This window comes from Chaetodon trifascialis, chromosome 16, assembly GCF_039877785.1.
Source record: "Chaetodon trifascialis isolate fChaTrf1 chromosome 16, fChaTrf1.hap1, whole genome shotgun sequence".
In the NCBI taxonomy this organism is placed as follows: Eukaryota; Metazoa; Chordata; class Actinopteri; order Chaetodontiformes; family Chaetodontidae; genus Chaetodon; species Chaetodon trifascialis.
Window position 1 is genome coordinate 21,952,148 of NC_092071.1, and position 6,436 is coordinate 21,958,583.

The window sequence follows — 6,436 nt, forward strand, 5'->3', positions numbered from 1 at the left end:
AGTTAAGTGCGCGAGTGTTCCCATTACACTTAACTTGAACAAAAATGCTCCCTCTCACTCTAAGTGACTGCTTACTGTAGGTTCACAGCACACAAAACCTACGTTTGTACAGTGTTTCTGAAGTCACAGACATGACTGCTCCAGTGTCTACTTCCATTTTTAGCCTTTTCTCATTTACTCTTACATACACATGTAGAGTTTTTCAATCTCTGTATCAGTTTCAGATGCAGTGTCCTCACCTTCAGTCACTATTGAAAACAGTTCAACATCTCTGACGTTACCTGCCCGGTACTCCATGACAAAACCCTGTGCTGGTTTAGTCTTTGATGTCCCGGCTTTAATTTGCTCCGGCTTGACAGGCAGGGCAGTTGGCTCCATCTGCAGTGAAGCCATGTCCTCAGGCACACCAGCAGGAAGGTTGTTCACACCCGACGGTGTCTTGCGGACTTTATCCCGGTCGCTGTCATCTGCCGGGGCTGTAGCATCCAGGTGCTTAGTCCACTTGGTCTGCTTCTCTTTTCCCCCTTCTGGTCATGACCGGCAAGCCTTGGCAATGTGTCATTTCTTCTTACATGACTGGCATTCCACATCTTTAAAGTGGCATTCCTCCGGTGCATGCCCCTTGCCGGTGCATCTGTAACATGGCTTCCTGTTCTCATCCTTTTCTGCGCAACCGTCATGGAGATTGCGTTAGCTTTAAAAGACTTTTGTGACAACTGCTGTGTATTTTGTTTTGTCACTTCATGTGACAGTCCTGTCATAAGCTCTGGTCAGTGTCAAGTCTTTTGTGTGGGCACCAGTCAACATGCGGTCGCAGAGCTCTGCACTTTTAACTCTGCACACGAATCTGTCTCTGAGAGCATCCTCTAAAAATGTCCCAAACTTGTTAGTTGCAGCTAGCCTCCTCAAACTAGCCATATACTCACTTATGGGCTTGTCTTCTCTCTGGTTTCTCGTGTTAAACTTATATCTCTCTGCAATGAAGTTTGTCTTCGGCACAAAGTGTGTGCGCATCAACTCAGTAGCTCTGACAACCTTTTTTCAGATTGCTTTAACAGCGCACACAAGTCCATAAGCAGGGTGTGGTTCTTTTTTCCAACCACACTCAGGAACAAAAGTCTGTTGTGTCAGCAGACTCTGTGGGGAAAATACCTCTAGTGAAAAACGATAGAGAGGGGATTCTGGCAACCGTTGGCTAACTTTATTAGCAAACACTGGCAACTCTATAGCCTCTTGGCGCCCTCTACAGGAATTGTGCCCTCAAACAGTGTGGCGCCCCTGTATAAGAACATGTTCTTCACAATGTTATCTCTTACTTGCTTTTTCCTTTTAAACACCACAAACTTGAACTCTGGCTAATTACTCTGCAGGTTTGATTTAGTGGCATGTTGATAAGGAGGGTTTGATTTGCAAGTTGAGAGCATGTATGGAAAGAAAACAGGAATTCTTAGTTGAAGGTGGCACAGCTCCAAGTTCTCTGGTGTGTAGCCAAGGGAATAAAGAAATGTTCTGCTCACAGTCAACGATTTATGCGATTCCAGAGTTTTAATGGTTTACTCTGACACATCTCCATTGCTTCATCACTGCCAAGGCTCACATGTTAATAACTTTATCCTCTTTTGGATCATAAAATGATCATAAATTGCATCAATTCATGTGTGACTGTCATGTGAAAGTCCTGTATGTGTTGTGGGCCAAGAGTTGAGCCATGAAGTATGCTAAACGTCAGCTGGCGTGACATTCAATATGTATTCCCTTTCTGCACGGGAACCATATGATCTTCAGATATCATCCATGTATGTTCTGATTTTACATTACTCATGAGTTTGAGTTGGAGTTCAGTGAGCAAAGACAGAAGGCCACAGTTCATTAGAGTACAGATTAGAGCAGTTCACAGGCAGCCATGAAGAGAAACAAGAAACTGTGCTCAATGTTAAAGAAAAGAGACTGACAGTGACTTCATGCTAAAGGTACTCATGACCTGGCAAGGTCAACAATTGCATTTTAAGGTAAGAATAAAGTAGTAGACGTGTGTAACACGTCCACTTTTCGTATTGTTATAGTGCAAATATTATGTTAACGTAACCGTAGGCTTTTTGTTAGGACTATGTTAGCATGTGACTTTATGGCTAACTGTTGAAGGTCTGTAGTGTGATGTTAATAAATTAATGTAACAGGGTTTCCGTTAAGTACCAGTAATTGCTGGTTTTGCATGGTAAAATGTATTTTAAAACAATAACTGTTAACAAACATGGAATAGATATGCCCTCGATTGTACTGGAGGAACTTTTATTTTATAAAACATGTCTTGAGTAGGTGATGGCCAGTCGTATGTGTTGATAGGGACATGTGATGCATATGTATAAAACTGTGTGCGCTACAATAAACACTATTCTTCCTTTAGTTGTTGAGCAGTTTATTCCTCCGTATTATTAGCCTCTAGGTTATACCAATGTAACTAGGTATGTACGAGTCTCTGTGCGATTCTACTCTGACAACAATAACGTCAAGTTAAAAACATGCCGGTCAAAAAGTCTGGTCATAGTATCTTTGCCTGCAGGCGCTAAGTTAATGTTAGCTTAGCTGCTAGTTCATTTGGTTCAATGGGATGCGCTTTAATTTGAGAATCCAACTTTTTCTTGAATATGTGACTTACGTACGTCATTTGCAAGTATTATCTTCATCCTTGGTTGAAATCAATAGCACTTCTGTCGAATTGTCCAGTCCTGTTGCACCATATTTTCATATGAAAATTATGTTTGAGAGCCTTTTTTTAAGGCCCAAGTGTTAGGATCCACTGACCTGTCTGTTCCTAGTGTTCTCTATTTCCCTTTTCTCTTAGTGTTATGTGTCTGTCTGTGTGTTCCCCTGTCTCAGCTGGGTGTTTCCCTGCAGCCAGCTGGCTCCACCTCTCCAGCAGCACCTGAGCACATGAGCCTGATTAGGGCTCAGTATATAAGGAAGACGCTCAACTTGGTTTGTTGCTGGATTATCCTGATCTTTCCCATGAGTTTCCAGAGCCCGTGCCTAGTGAGTATCTCCAGTCGATTGCCAGTTGCTGTCTCAGTATTTGCGCACTTTCTGAAGTGTTTTTTTCTTTTGCCCTCATGTGTGCTTCTGTCTTTTTTTTCTTTTTTTTTTTTTAACCAGCCAGTCCAACCTTTGCTCAGCCTCAACCTCCCACGTAGAGTTTTGTTTGTTCCACCTGTTTGAGTGTGCTTTTGGTTAGTTTGTTCCACTCCTTTTGAGTGCGCTTTTTGTTGTTTATTAATAAACTTGTTTGCTTTTTTACTCTTGTCTCCGGTCTGTATATTGAGTCCAACTACTTCCAAATTAAGGCCCAGCCTAACACCAAGGGTTTCGAAATAAACATGTCTGTTCACGAGTGAGTTAATTTATGGATTAAATTATATTTCAAAATGTATTTCAGCTTTTAAATATTTTGAACAAATATTTGTTAATAATGTTTGACTTGTGGGTATTGCTCAAATTATTGCCCAATTGTCAAGTGGAGCCTAGGGATGTCCATATATCTGTGTTGTGAAATATTGGCTCCAAACTTTTCTCCAGCATTTCTTGTGGATTGTCATTAGACAATAAACCTTTCAATTTTGGTGACTTAGTGACTTCTCCATGAAAGAATTTTTTTTGTCTCATACACAAAAAGCTCAAAATCTGTGGGGCAGATATTGAGTCCTGCTAATTTTAATTATTTCATGACCAAAATGTTAGCTTTATATGAAAGGTATCATAAAATGTAATACTTGATTACTCTTATATTTCACTGAGAAATATTGTGCTTGATTTAATTAAAATTAAGGAAACTTTTGCATGAGATTACTGTGCAGATCAAGCAAAACTGGGAGTTGTCTGAACTACTTAATTATTTGTATGAGAAAAGCACAATTTCAATTAAAGTAAGTCTGATTTTGGCTGCAAAATAACTTATTTTTTCAAATAAAATGTATATGATTTTTCTAGTAAAAATGACTAAATTTTACACACAAGTGTTTGTAAGTTGACTTTACATGGAAACACTAAGTTGATTTTACTTGGAAAAATTAAGCTTACTTAACTTAGACAATGTATTTCTCACTGAGAAACATTGAGTAGTTTATACAAAGACCAGCCTTGTGTGAACTACATAATAATCTTTTGCAAAAAGTTGCCTTAATTTTTTGAAGTAGATTTAGCGGGTTATTTTTCTCAGTGAACTATCTCAATGAATCACATATGATTCTGCCCCTTTGAGGTCAGAAATCATTGAAGCCGAGTGACATTAAAACAAGTATATAAATACAGTTTATACAGATACAAGATACAAAATACCAAATAAATTAAAACAGATACATACAGACACTGAGTGGTTCATGATCACGGATTTAACATCACTGAGGAGTACCAAAGTGTTCATCTTTTGGGTGCTTTGGAAAGAGTTCCAGGAAGTTGGGGCATAGTAACTAAAAGCAGATTTTCCAAGTTCATTACAAACTCGAGGGACTTGCAGTGAGTTTGATGTGGTCCAGAGAAGATGTGATGTAAGAACGCGACTTGTCAATAAACAAATACATATGCCTATCATGTCTCACAACTAGAGAAGACCAACCAACCTTCTCATACAACATGCAATGATGAGTGTTATAAACACTAAGAAAACCTAAGCGCTGAATGATTTACAGCATCCAAGGGCATGAGAGTATAGAGGCAGAGGCATGCCTGCAAATCACCAATCATCATAATCCTGTTCGGAGCTGCTAACTTGTCTGTTCCTAGTGTTCTCTTTTTCCCTAGTGTTGTGTGTCTGTCCCTCTGCTCCCCTGTCTGTCTCAGCTGGGTGTTTCCCTGCACCCAGTGAGTGCGTTTTGAGTTTACTTAGTTTCACTAGTCTGTGTGTTCTGTTCTTTTCTCCACTCCTTATGAGTGCGCCTTTTGTTTGTCGTTATTGTTAATAAAATTATTTTCTTTGCTACTATTGTCTCCGGTCTGCATCTTGAGTCCATCTACTACATATCTAAGGCAAAGCCTAACAAATCCAGGTGTACCTGGGTAACATCGGGTTGGCACCAGACAGGGTAAGGTGGGGACTCTTTCACTTTGTCCAGCTGTGAAAAAGCAGTAGCAGAAGTGGGGCATGGTGGTAGCTGCAATCCCAACTTTGTCTGGCTTGGAGTATAGATTCATGCTCCCAGATCTGTGACCACCTCCCCCAGCCAGATGCAGCTGTCACAGCCAGGTGAGATGGTGAGTAATTTCATGCCGTAAGAAAAGAGAGTAACACAAGTAAAATATGGGAGGCTCGGGTTGTTCTTGTGGTGCCATTATAACCCAGAAAATAAAGTAGTTTATGTCCTAAGACTTACTCACAAGAGCTCCACAACAAGAGCCCTCAGTGATGGAGAAGCTTGACAGCAATCACAGCTGGGCTTCCACAGGCAGACATAGACCTCTGTGATGCAGATAGGTCTATAACTTTTTAGCTTGTGACTAAAAGCTTTCTCCAGGTTAAAACATTGAAGTAAACAACAAGGATCTAAAAAGTGTAACACAAAATTATGGCTTAGAACTGGAATTTATATCCATTCTGTCAGATAAAGATCACACTGACACATGCACAGATGAGAAGAAAAATAAGTGCTAGTTATGGCAGTGGTTCTTGGTGAAGTTCCAACCACAAACCACCAGTTCCTTAAAACCTCTCAAATCACTGTTTTTATATTAGGTATCACTGACAATCTTTGAACTGCTGTTAAAACATGAAAAAGCTGAGATTTCTTTTATTCGTATGGTGTAGTACAAAGGAAGGCATTTAAAGCCATTACAGCTGTAACCCGGAATGCAAAATCAGCCACCCTTTGAGACAAACAGTAGCAGTAACCTCTCCTTGCTGTAGTCAGCTCTTACATATTTGATGGTAGACTGTTGTCTCAAGTCACTCATTGCACCATCCCTTTGTCTCCAGTTCTGTTTGGCAGCCAGAGAGAAGGAATCCAAGTAAGCATCATCTCATCACACCTTGTTCTGGGCTTTCTCTGGCCGAAGCAGCATAGCCCCCACTGACTGGCCTGCTGGAAACCTTGTCAGTTGAGTTCATTTTGCCACTCCTTCTGCCTGCAATTGGCTCTGCCTCCAGCAGAGGTCATTGATGTTCCTCCCAACCCTGAACCCCCAAATATGTCCATCATTCCATCTGAATATCTTGATCTGAGTGAGGCCTTCAGAAAGTATTTATTTCTCTCTTTGCCACCTGGCCTCAGCTGCCACCTCATCAGGGAGGGAGACAAATGTAATGACTTTCCCCCTTGCACACTTTGAGTATCTGGCATTGCCTTTTGGTCTCAGAAACGCTCCTCCTGTTTTAAAAAGCTCTGGTAAACGATGTACTGAGAGACTTCCTCAGTTGCTTTGTGTTTGTGTACCTCGTCTGACCACATCTCTC